Source organism: Papio anubis, chromosome 12 (assembly GCF_008728515.1).
Source record: "Papio anubis isolate 15944 chromosome 12, Panubis1.0, whole genome shotgun sequence".
In the NCBI taxonomy this organism is placed as follows: Eukaryota; Metazoa; Chordata; class Mammalia; order Primates; family Cercopithecidae; genus Papio; species Papio anubis.
Window position 1 is genome coordinate 66979441 of NC_044987.1, and position 12613 is coordinate 66992053.

At 41.7% G+C, this 12613-nt stretch overlaps 1 long non-coding RNA gene across 4 annotated transcripts in view; it reads left to right on the forward strand.

Moving 5' to 3' along the window:
- Nucleotides 1–12613, forward strand: part of LOC103877681 — a 35007-nt gene that overhangs the window by 182 nt on the left and 22212 nt on the right. For 2 of the 4 annotated variants that reach the window (XR_002517096.2, XR_004177471.1), the window contains exons 1-2: nucleotides 1357–1900; nucleotides 10193–10312. This is a non-coding gene — a long non-coding RNA (uncharacterized LOC103877681). Of the gene's footprint in view, nucleotides 1–1356; nucleotides 1901–2136; nucleotides 2296–10192; nucleotides 10313–12613 lie in introns of those variants that run through there. The other 2 variants (XR_002517097.2, XR_004177472.1) reach the window with 2 other exon arrangements.

Here is a 12613-nt window from a genome sequence, read left to right on the forward strand (position 1 = left end):
GGTGGGGCCGAAGCAGGGGCGTCGCCGAGTTGAAGACTCATGTATTCATGCATTCATTCATTCGCTGGTTGGAGAGGGAGGACGAGGGCCCCGCGCCGATCGGAGGGGAGCAGAACAGTAGGCACAGTTAGAGGGTCTTCACGGTGCATTTTGGAGCCTTCGCTGCCCGCTCACCCTTGATTACAGGCAAAGGCAAATTCTTGCCTCAGGACTTGTGTGAAACAGAGACGCCCAGAAGCAGATCCCCGCCTGTTTGACTCTGCTAGGGCTACTGTAACAAAGTGCCACAGACTGAGCGGCTTAAACAACAAAAATTTATTGTCTCACAGGTCTGGGGGCTGGAAGTCCAAAATCAAGGTGTGGGCAGAGTAGGTTCCTTCTGAGGGCTGGGAGGAAAGGATCGTTCCATGCCTCTCCTAGGTTTGTAGGAGAGGGGCTAGGAGAAGGGGCATCTTCTTCCTGTATCTCCACATCTTCATCCCTCTATGTGTGTCCCCTGTGTCCAAATTTCCCCTTTCATGAGGACACCAGTCATATTCAATTAGGGTCCATCCTAATGACCTTGTTTTAACTTGATTACTTATGTAAAGGCTCTATCTTCAAATAAGGTCACATCCTTAGGTACTGGGGGTTAGTGCTTCAACATAAGAATCGGGGTGAAAACAATAACCCGTAACACTTCACCAACCCTTATCTCCAAAACACACACCACCACAGGCTCAAAAATTCTTGCTATGTGAATGAATAAACAAACTTTATTTTCTCTCTTTGACTTAATCAAATGCCTTTACTTTTGATTTACCCGTAGGTGCTTGGATATTATTGTCAGATATTTTAATTTTTGACAATGCGATAAGTGTAAAATGATGTCTCAGGAACCCAATTTGCATTACCTAATAACTGCTAATAAGGTTGAACATCTTTAATATATTTATTTCCCATGGAGCTTCCTTTTCAGAAAAAAGAAATGCCTGCTCATGATTTTTGCTCATTTTTCTGTTGCGTTGTCTTTTTCTTACTGATTTTTAGGAGTCTTTTATATATATTTTAGATATCCCTTCTTTGCCAGTTACATGAGTTATAAATGTTTTTTCGTAATTTGTAATTTCTTCCTTTTTTCTTTCTTTATTTTCTGTCCCACTTTTTTTGTGGTGTAGTCTGACGAATAGAAATTTGAATTGCAGTGTAACCAAAGGTACCAATCTTCAATTTTTTTGCCTTTATAGTTAGTGATTTTTGTGACTTGTCTATTTCTACCCAAGCCCTTAAAGATATTGTGTATTTTCCCCAATAAGATTTAAAGATTTTCCTTTCACATTTAAGTTTTTCAACCACTTGGAATTGATTTCTGTGTAGGATGTGAGGCAGGGATACAATTTCATTTTTCCATGTGGCTAATGTGTTTTTTTCAGTAACATTTATTGAATTGCTCACACCTGGCCACTGACCTGCAACTGATCTGCTACCCCTGTGCTATGTCAGTTTTCATAAGTGTGTGAGTGTAGCTCTGGCCTCCCCTTTCTCTTACATCATTTAGTTGCCTAACCATGTCACAATACCACACTGTTTTAGTTACAGTAGTTTATAACAAGTGTTTATGTCTTTCATTCTTATACATTCTTTGGATCTTGGGTCAGATGTCACTCCCTTGGAGATGCTTCTGTGATCCCCCAACTTAAGTACATGTACATATTAATGTTTTAACATAATTTAACTTGTAATGTTTGTAACTTAATTTGTCAAATTAAGTTTAACTTAAAGCTGCCTCCTTACATATTTTAGGTTCACCCTAAAAGTTTCTTCGTACATAGTGAACTGTAACCGACTATTGTACCAATCATGGAGTTTCAGCCCATTATAGGCAGCCAACTGTTCAGACTGTGTTCAAATAAGGCAAATGGTAAGCTGTAACCAATCCCACTGTTTCTGTACTTCACTTACATTTTCTGTACATCACTTTCCTGTTTCTGTCCATAAGTATTATGCAACCATGTGGCAGCCCCAGAGTTGCTCTGAACTTATTCTGGTTCTTAGAGTTGCCTGATTCATAACTTGCTTTTTGCTCAATGAAACTCTGTTAAATTTAATTTTTCTTTTACTTTAACTATTCTATTCATAGCCTTTTTCTTTTTTCAGAGACAAAGTCTCACTCTGTTGCCCAGGCTGGAGCACAATGGCATGATCATAGATCACTACAACCTTGAACTCCCCAGCTCAAGCTAGCCTCCAGTCTCAGCCTCTGAGTAGCAAGGACTGTTGCCATATACCTGGGTGATTTTTGTATTTTTTGTAGAGGTAAGGGTCCCGCTTTGTTGCCCAGGGTGGAGAGCAATGGCTATTCACAAGCATGGTCATTGCACAGTACAGCCTGGAACTCCTAGCCTCAAGGGATCTTTCCTCCTTGGCCTCCCAAAGTCCTGAGATTTTAAGTGTGAGCCACCACACCCGGTCCTATTCATAGCTTTTACTTTAGTTTGTAATTGTACATTTGAATAGTGCATTATTAAATGACTGACTTTCACAATAGTCTGGAAGTTCCTTTATGGCAGACACCTTGTTTTCCCAGGGTTTAGCACACTGACTGTCACAAAGACAACATTCAATGAATATTTAATGAACAAATGAATGAATTCATCTCTGCCCTACAGCATTTAGCACACATGATAGATGCTCCATATATACTTCTTCACCTAGGAGAGGAACAATCCTTTCCATCGCACTCTGTTCCCTTCCTTGCTTAATTCGTCTCCGTAAGACATAGCACCAGATCATATACTTTTTTACCTATACAACATATTTTACTTATTTGTAACATAGATTGTAAGTGTATTAGTCCATTCTCATGCTGCCATAAGGACATACCCGAGATTGGCTAATTTACAAAGGAAAAAGGTTTCCATTGACTCACAGTTCAGCCTGGCTGGGGCGGCCTCAGGAAACTTACAATCATGGCAAAAGGGGAAGCAAACACATCCTTCTTCACATGGCAGCAGGAAGGAGAAGTGCTGAGCAAAAGGGGAAAAGCCCCCTATAAAACCATCAGATCTTGTAAGAACTCACTCACTATTACGAGAACAGCCTAAGGGTAATTGCCCCCATGATTCCTGATTCAACCATCTCCCACTGGTTCCCTCCCACAATACATGGAGATTATGGGAACTACGAGTTGAGATTTGGATGAGGACACAGCCAAACCATATCAGTAAGCTTCATGAGGATGGGAGGTACTTTGTCTATTTTAGCTACTGCTATATCCCTAGAACAGTGTCTGGCAATTGGTAGATGCTCAATAGTTATTGCATGTGTGAATGAATGAACAAGCATTGTTTTCTCCCTTTGACTCTGTCAAAAACCTTTACTTTTGGCTTTGAAATCCAGAGGCACCTCACCTTTTCCTGTGGTTTTCTTAGTAGTTTGTTTCTACCCTTCATTCTTCCTTCTCATTTTCTCTGCCTGTTCCCTCTTGTTATTAGAGAGGCAGATAGCAAGCACATTCTCTTTATTCATTCTTGGAGCAGGATAAAAGGCGTTTATATGGGCTCCTGGTAATCTTGAAAGGGCAGTGATTCCCCTCTCTTCTCCTAACTCCTAAACACTGTAAATGTGTCCCTCACATGCTCATGTGCTGCCTGGATTTTGGCTCATTTTCTACTAATTCCCTGAAATAAACCATGAGCACAAGTCTCATGTCTCTAAATCTCCAGGTTTATAATAGGGCCTGGCAAGGGTAGGCTCTCAGCATGCATTTGCTAAGGAAAAGAAAAACAAAACAAGATGAATCTCTGTTGTCACTGTTTGAACATCTGTGAGACTCCACTCCCAAAGATTCAGCTCTTCCTGTGCAGGAGCGAGGCCTCCTTCATTACTGAGTATCCTCTGGGGGAACCGAAGTCCTGCCCAAGTCATTGGTCAATGAGTGATTGCCATATGGAAAAGTGCTCCCCATCACTAATCATCAGAGGTAGGCAAATAAAAACCACAATGAGATACCATCTTGTACCAATCAGAATGGCTATTACTAAAAAGTCAAAAAATAACAGATGTTGGTGAGGCTGTCAAGAAAAAAGAACACTTATACACTGTTGGTGGGAATGTAAATTAGCTCAGCCACTGTGGAAAGCAGTTTGGAGATTTCTCAAAGAACTGAAAACAGAACTACAATTTGACTCAGCAATCCCATTACTGGATATATCCCCAAAGGCAAATAAATCATTCTACCAAAAAGACACATGCACTTACATGTTCATCAAAGCACTGTTCAGAATAGCAAAGACATGGAATCAACTTAGGTGCCCATCAATGGTGGATTGGAAAAAGAAAATGTGGTACAGATACACCATGGAATACTACATAGTCATAAAAAAAACAAAATCATGTTCTTTGCAGCAATGTGGGTGCAGCTGGAGGCCATTATCCTAAGTGAATTACCACAGAAACAGAAAACTTAATACAGCATGTTCTCACTTCTAAGTGGGAGCTAAGCATTGAATACACATGGACATAAAGATGGGAGCAGTAGCCACTGGGGACTACTAGAACGGGGAGGAAGGGAGGGAGGCATGGGCTGAAAAATTACCTATTGGCTAATATTCTCATTACCTAGGTCACACGATCATTTGTATCCCAAACCTCAGCATTGTGCAGTAATATGCACGTAGCAAACCTATGCATGCACCCTCTGAATCTAAAATAAAAGGCAAAAATTTCTTTAAATGAATATTTGCTCCCAAAACAGTTTCCAGGCAGCTGTGAACTTTTCATTAGGTGTTTAATCTTGAAAATAATTTATTTCCATTTTACTCTCTATATAAATGACCATTTCTTAGGTCCTAGCTGTTAAACCTAAATTGGGGCAGACTGAATAATGGCACCCCAGATATGCCCACAACCTATGAATGCTACCCTTTATGACAAAAGGGACTTTGTAGCTGTGCATGATATTGTAAAATATATATTTGATCTTCCTCCCAGTTTCCTGGCATACGACAACCAAAATCCTTGGAATCTCCCAAGTGATATGGATCTTTTTGTATGATAATGAGTTGACTGATTGTTAGGGGCTCCTGAATAGCCTCCTGATGGGTGCTGGTTGCCAAGGAAACCAACCTCATGTTTAGAGGGTGATATGGTTTGGCTCTGTATCCCCACCCAAATCTCATCATCTTGAATTATAATCTCCATGTGTAGAGGGAAAGAGGGAGGTAGGTGATTGGATTAAGGCGCAGTTTCCCCATACTGTTCTCGTAATAGTGAGTGAGTTCTCACCAGATCTGATGGTTTCATAGGTGTTTGGAAGTTCTTCCCTCATTCTTTCTCTCCTGCTGCCTTGTGAAGAAGATGCTTGCTTCCCCTTCACCCTCTGACATGATTGTAAGTTTCCTGAGGCCTCCCCAGCCATGCAAAACTGTGAGTCAATTAAACCTCTTTCCTTTATAAATTATCCAGTCTCCGGGATGTTCTTTTTTTTTTTTTTTTTTTTTTTGAGACGGAGTCTCGCTCTGTCACCCAGGCTGGAGTACAGTGGCCGGATCTCAGCTCACTGCAAGCTCTGTCTCCCAGGTTTATGCCATTCTCCTGCCTCAGCCTCCCGAGTAGCTGGGACTACAGGCGCCCGCCACCTCACCCGGCTAGTTTTTTTGTATTTTTAGTAGAGACGGGGTTTCACCGTGTTAGCCAGGATGGTCTCGATCTCCTGACCTCGTGATCCGCCCGTCTCGGCCTCCCAAAGTGCTGGGATTACAGGCTTGAGCCACCGCGCCCGGCCCGGGATGTTCTTTATAGCAATATGAAAATGGACTAATACAGAAGGTTGGATGGAACCTTCAGCCTCCCACCCTCCAACCTCCAGGGAGGGGAAAGGGACTGAAAGATGAATCGCTCACCCGTGGTCAATAATTTAACCAATTATGCCTACATAACAAAGTTTCCATAAATACCTCAAAGGGCTGAGTTCAGGGAGGTTCTGGATAGCTGAACATGTGGAAGTCCCTAGAGCACAGTGTGCCAGGAGAAGGCATGGGAGCTCCATGACCCTTCCCATATGCCTTGCCCTGTGCATCTTTTCTATCTGGCTGTTCAACTGTATTCTTTGGAATATCCTTTATTATAAAATGATCAACATAACTAGCTTGATTCCCTGAGTTCTATGAGCAACTCCAGCAAATTAATCTAATTTGAGTAGGGAGTCATGGGAACCCCACTTCATAGCCAATCAGTCAGAAATTCTGGAAGCCCAGCCTTGAGACTGGCATCTGGGGTGGGTGGCAGTCTTAGGGACTGAACCCTCAATGTGTGGTCTCTTAGGCTACTTCCAAGTAGACGATGTCAGAAATGAATTGAATTAGAGAACTCTCAGCCAGTGTCTACTGGAGAATGGCTCACGTGGTGTGTGGGGAAAAATTTCCACAAATCTAGGGTCACAGAAGTGTTGATCATTGAGAGGAAGAACAGGACAAACACTTTTTTTTTTTTTTTTTCTGACTCTCAAACTGTGATTAATTTAAAGATCTTGAGACAGAGAGGCTCTCCTGAATTATCCGGGTGGGCCTGATGTGATCACAAGGGTCTTTATAAGAGAGACACAGGAGAAGAGAGTCAGAGGAGAAGGCAGTGCCATAACAGAAGCAGCGATTGATTGGCGTAATGAACTTTGAAGATGGGGGAAGGGGCCACATGCCAAGGGATACAGGCAACCACTAGAGGCTGAAAGGCAAAGAAATGGATTTTCCCCTCAGAGACTCTGGAAGGAATCAGCCCTGTTGATGCATTGACTTTAGCCCTGTGAAACTATTTCATACTTCTTGCTTCCAGAACTGTAATAGACCAGATTTGTGTTGCTTTAAGCCACCAAATTTGTAGCAATTTGTTGCAGTAGCAATAGGAAACTAATACAATAAATGAATGATTGCTTTTGTCTCATAGGGCTTTTTTATTTATACTTGAATTTACTGTATTAAAAAATCTCCTAAGGCTTGGATCAGAAGTCCCCCAAGGGAGGAGCCCCCCTGTTCTGATGTTCTGTTTGCTTTGATTGTGGGCCTCTTTTCCAATGTGCCCCCTGCTACCCAGTCACATCTTCAGCTCATTGTCTTTGCCAGAGCTTGTAAGCAGCCCACCCACTCCATCTCTTCCTCTTCACCCTGGCGCTGGCCCATCCTTTGTGCATTTTGCTAAAATGTCATCCTGAACAAAGAGGCTCAGCGGACTAGTACAGTTGACTGGGCTGAGCTTCATGAGGGACCACTGATGGAGCACCCAGCCCACTCAGACACTCAATGCTGACCAATGCAGAATATTTCTTAAATCAGAGTTTCATTAGCTTCCCTTTTCAAGGATTTTAACATGCCAAGCATGTTAATGCTACCTGTTCAGAATTCTCTAAGGAGCACTATAGACAGGCATAAAGCAATGGCAATATTTTGCTTTCTGGAATATCTTCAACCATTACTTATGCAACATAAATGTGCCCATGGAAAACCTTGTGCACTCCTGGCAGTGTGGGGCTAACGTGGGCATGATAGGGTAAGACTGCATACAAGCAAGAGTCTTGAGAATCTGGAGTGGTCAGAATTTGCTAGAAATGGTGTGGTTGTGAAGAGTCAACAGAACAACTTTCAGGGTCCTATTCCTGTAGAACCTTCCACACCTAGCTATGTGTACAGAGCTGTGCTAATGATGCTAGTCAATTACTTCACCAATATTTACAGCAGTTGTTTCAACTCTTTATAAACAGCATCTATTGTGGCAGGGAATGGTTTAGAGCCTCTAGAATGAATTGCTTGTGAGTTCACAGCTTGGAGACAACCAGGAGTAAGTGAGGCAGTTTCCAGTGGAGAATTCCCCCTGCATGAGCAAGCCTGGGCCTGGGAGCTTCAGATTTGTAATAGGAGAAAAGCTGGCTTCCATGACGGGGAGAAGGGGAAAATGTCAAAAAAAAAAAAAAAAAAAAAGAGAAATGAAGGGACGCATTCCAGACTCCTACTTAAACATGACCAGGACTTTGGTTTTTCACAAATTTGCCCCAGCCTCTGCTTCCTTTTCTTTTATGGGGACAAAAGCAGGAGCTTTTCAGAGAAGAGTTTTGTTTGTGATGACAATTTCTGTTTTAAAAAGCGAAACAAGTGAAAATAGAACAAATTGGGCTAAAGTCTCTATTCTAGGCGTTCTAAAGCCTTCATTTTCATAGAGCTGTATAGTTTATAAAGCATAACAATGAAACATCTTTCTGAAATTGTTATAATCTTTTTACAAACAATTTAGTTTGGAGAAAAAAAAATCTCAGAAAGATTCTCTGCCTTCTCAAAGATCACATCGCTCGACAGTAGCGAAGCTGGGACGTAAGCCCATGTTCCTAAATCCAGCCTAGTGTTCTTCCCCCACACCACAGCAACCTGTGGGCCAGCAAATGCATAAATAACATTTTTATTTTAATGTCATGCAAATTTAAATTTATGATTTCAAATTGAAAGAAGCTCCCCATTTTCAGCTGGTAAAGCTGAGGCCCGGAGATGTTAAGTGATGCTTTTGGAGGAAGGGCTATGACTGGGTCATTGGTATTGAGGTGTCAGCTTTGCACAGCCTGCAGTTTGATTAAGAGCCAGTGGAAGAAAATTGAGAAAGTACAGAGATGTAGAAAACATACATTTTTCCTCTGCATTTCCTCCAGTTACTGTTCCCATCTGACTACATGCTCCTTTTGTGTCCTAGCACTCTTTTCCTCTCAGTGCTCGAGAACATTGCCCCAGCAGTTCTTTTCTCTTTGCCCCTTATGATCAGTTCCTTCTCTCCATTTGATAATTCTTATTAATAGACATATGTGCTGTAATTTCTGCCATGTTTTAAATGACAAAATATCTTTTCTTTACTTCCTTATCCCCATCCAGGTGCTAACACACTTCCACGTTCCTAGTTATGACAAGATTCCTTGAAAGAGTTGTCTACACTTGTGATCTCTATTTTTTCCCATCACATTCTCTCTAAAGTCTACTCCAAAAAAGCTTTTACTCTCACCACTCCTTTGAAACCACCCATGTTGCAATCACCAATATCCTCACATTGCTAAATTTAATGTAATGGTCAATTCTCAGTCAATTCTCCTCATTTCCAACCCCTGGAAATGTTGGAGTGTCCCAGGGCTCAAATCACAGACAGCTCCTTTGGTGATCTTGTCCTGCATCCTGGGTTTAAATATCAACAATATGCTCATAGTTTTGAAGTTTTTGTATCCAGGATGGGTCAGTCCTCTGAACTCCACATTCATATATCCAACTGCCCACTTGGTATATCCTTTTCAATGAACAGGCGAATCAAACTTGGCATGATCAAATACTAACTCCTGGTCTCTATCGCCCCCCACCTGCCCCGACCCCGAATTCTGATACCTTGGTCTATGTCATACTTCCAGTTGATCAGGCCAAAAGCCCCAGGGTCACTTTTGATGTCTGTCTTTCACACCTCACATCCAATATATCAGGGGATCCTGTTGGTTTGTTCTTGAAAATATGTCCAGAATCTGACTTACCACTTCCACCGTTAGCATTCAGATCTCAGTATCTTACGTTGATTATTGCAATAGTCTCCTAACTGATCTCTCTGCTTCCTCCCTTTCCCTCTCCTGCAGTCTAATTTCAATACAATAGAAACAGTGATCTTGTTAAAATGATTTTAGGTCCCGTTACTCCATTTGATGTCATCCCATTCCACTTAGAGTAAAAGCCAATAATTTTACCTTAGCCCATAACATCCTACACAAGCTGCCCTCCCACCTACCTTCTCTGATATCCCCATGCTCATGACTCTCCAGACATAACTGACCTCCTGGCTGGCTTTCATATATATCAGGCATGCTCTTACCTCAGGTCTTTCGCACTTGCCTTTCATTCCTTTGCCTGGAATTCTCTAACCCCTATTATCTGCATAGCCTTTGCCTTCAACTCCTTCAGGCCTTTTCTCAGATGTCTCTTTATCAGCTCTTCTCTGACCATATTTTTTTTTACAATTGCAATACCCTGCCCACCTGCATTCACTATCCCCTATTCCTGATTTATTTTTCTCAGTATCATTTATTGCCATCTGGCATTCTTATATATGTATATTTATATATGTAAAATATTTAAAAAAATATATATTACTTCTTTGCTTATTATCTGCTTCCCCATCCCCACTAAACTGTTGTCTGTTTTTCTCACTGCAGAATCCTTTGTCAGCAGACCTGTTCTATACCTGGATGCCTGGATGAGATGCCCTTGAGGATAATGCCTGACCTTTCTTGACCATCAAAACACTTTGTCAGCAGAAGTTAGGAGAAGTGGAGGTATGGATCTCATGCTACATATATTCTATTTACTGGAAAGAAATAGCCCTTCTCACACATTCACATACCGGACTTCGTGTTTGCATAGCCTCTTGTTGAGTCGGGAACTCATTTCTTGTGAGCCTCGTCCCTGTGAGCATCTTGACATGGTTGAGTTTCTGGGCCAACATTGCTGAGGACCTGGACCCTGAAGAGCACCTTGGGACACTCTGCCTGGGAATCCAGCTGCCTGCCCTCAAATATATATACGTGTGTGTGTGTGTGTGTGTGTGTGTGTGTGTATGTATATATATATAAAAAATGGTTCTTAAATCCAGCTTTGGTAAGGTATATTAGAGCACATTTCTTTTTCATCTTGTCCCTAGCTTCTTAAGTGTAACTACAAATTAGCCCCAACAAATGAGGCGTATGGTCTATTTATAAGACATATTTGATTCTCTTGTGTGATGGGCAGTCTCGGTTTTAGTCTAAGCAGATTTCAGACATATCCAGTGATGTATGAACTGGTGGGATGGAATCAGCAAAAGTCTATTTGTTTAGTGCTGAGGAGCTTCCTGAGGAGGAACTTAGGTTGAGGGAACAGTGATCCAGGCACAGAGAGTCTGGGGAGACAATGAAATCTTAGCATCTTAAGGGGGAAATTCTGAGAACATCGTAGTGTCTGTCTCTTGTGTTTGTCTCCCTCTTGCATTTGTCTCCCTCTCTTGAGCTTGCCAGACTTATCTCAAGGAAAGCCAGACTGAGGTCTTTAAGTCAAAACTGAAAAAATAGTTTCATTAAAGTCTGCTTTAAACACTGGGACTCAAGAAATTCTCATGGAGGAGAAACATTCTTTCTCACTTTACAAGAAACATGAGAGTCTTGACACTGCTGGGTTTCCAGTGACTTGGTGGAGGAGCTGGTAGGAGAGTGGGGGCACGCAGAGAAGTCAGGTGGCAGGGTCCCCCAGGAGGGCTGGAGGCTGAGCAGGGACATGCTGTTCCTGGTAGACACAGAGTGGGAGGGAGAAGAACCACACCACCCTATGAGAGCATACTTGTACCCAGTTACATGAGATACCCCTTGAGGGCTACAGGACATTGGAAGGGCATTTTGCAAGAGCTGAGACCCTTCATGACAGGTTGGCACAGGAATAAGTGGAACTTGGGTGTTATTAAGGCAATTCTATTTCTACCCAAATATGCCCACCTGAGAGGTAGCATAGCACTGCGCCAAACTCTGGTAGAAGGTTGCTGAGGTATGAAGTCCTGCTCCACCAGTTTACAAATGATCTGGCTGGGGACTATTACTGAACATTTCCAGGTCTTGGTTTCTCCATCTTTAAAATGGGTATGATGATGACGATGATTCTTTCTTCTTAGGGTCATACGATGATTTTATTAGTTAATTCATATGAAACATTTAGAATGAAGCCTAGCATATAATGAATTATATATTAATGCTATTATTAATTTTACATAAGTTTTGATTTAAAAATGAGTTGTAGAGTACCCATAACAGTAATTATCACTTAATGTATGTTAGTTGCCATTCTTTCGTGATGAACAAGCAAGTACTACATACTTTATTAAAAATGACAGACATTTGTTGTTTAATAGATTTTTAAAATTATTAAAAACAACAGAGAAAAAGAAGCACCATCATTCTCACAAATGAATTTGTCTATACTGAGCCTGATCCCAATCTATAAAGTATCTGCAGGAAGAAAGGAAATCAAAATCCTGAAACTATGAAAGAAGGACCCTTTCCCTTACTTCATATCAGAGAGTGGAACATTTCCAAAAATTCACAGAAAGCTTTTTTTAGAACAGACCATTCAATTCTGAGAAGAAGGTTCTTAAAATTGTCTATAGTGTGTCCCTGAGCATCCTGAAGATTTTAAATAAGTTGTCACAGCAGCTCCACCCAGAGGCTGTTTCATCAAACCACAAAGTGACACTCCCAGCCCCCAAGTGTCCTGTGGAGAGCAGAAAGATGGCGGCTGGAGCGCTCACCCAGCGGGAATCGTTGCCCGCATCTGCTACGCTGTTTAGAATTTCTGGAGAGAAACACAGCATACTCCTGGCATGCTTCTGATGCAAAGGTGGGGATTTTAAGCTGCTGTAGCTTGTTAGACTTCTTTCTACCTTAAAGGCAAAGAATCTCTGTTAAGGTCATAAAGATCCCCCCTCCGCCCCCGAAAAAAAAAGAATATATTTTCAGGGGATATATTTTAGGGCATTTTATTCATACAGATGAAAAGAAAGGTGATTCCACCATGTGGCTTAAAAGGTATGTGATATTTCTGTGCAAATTGTCAAA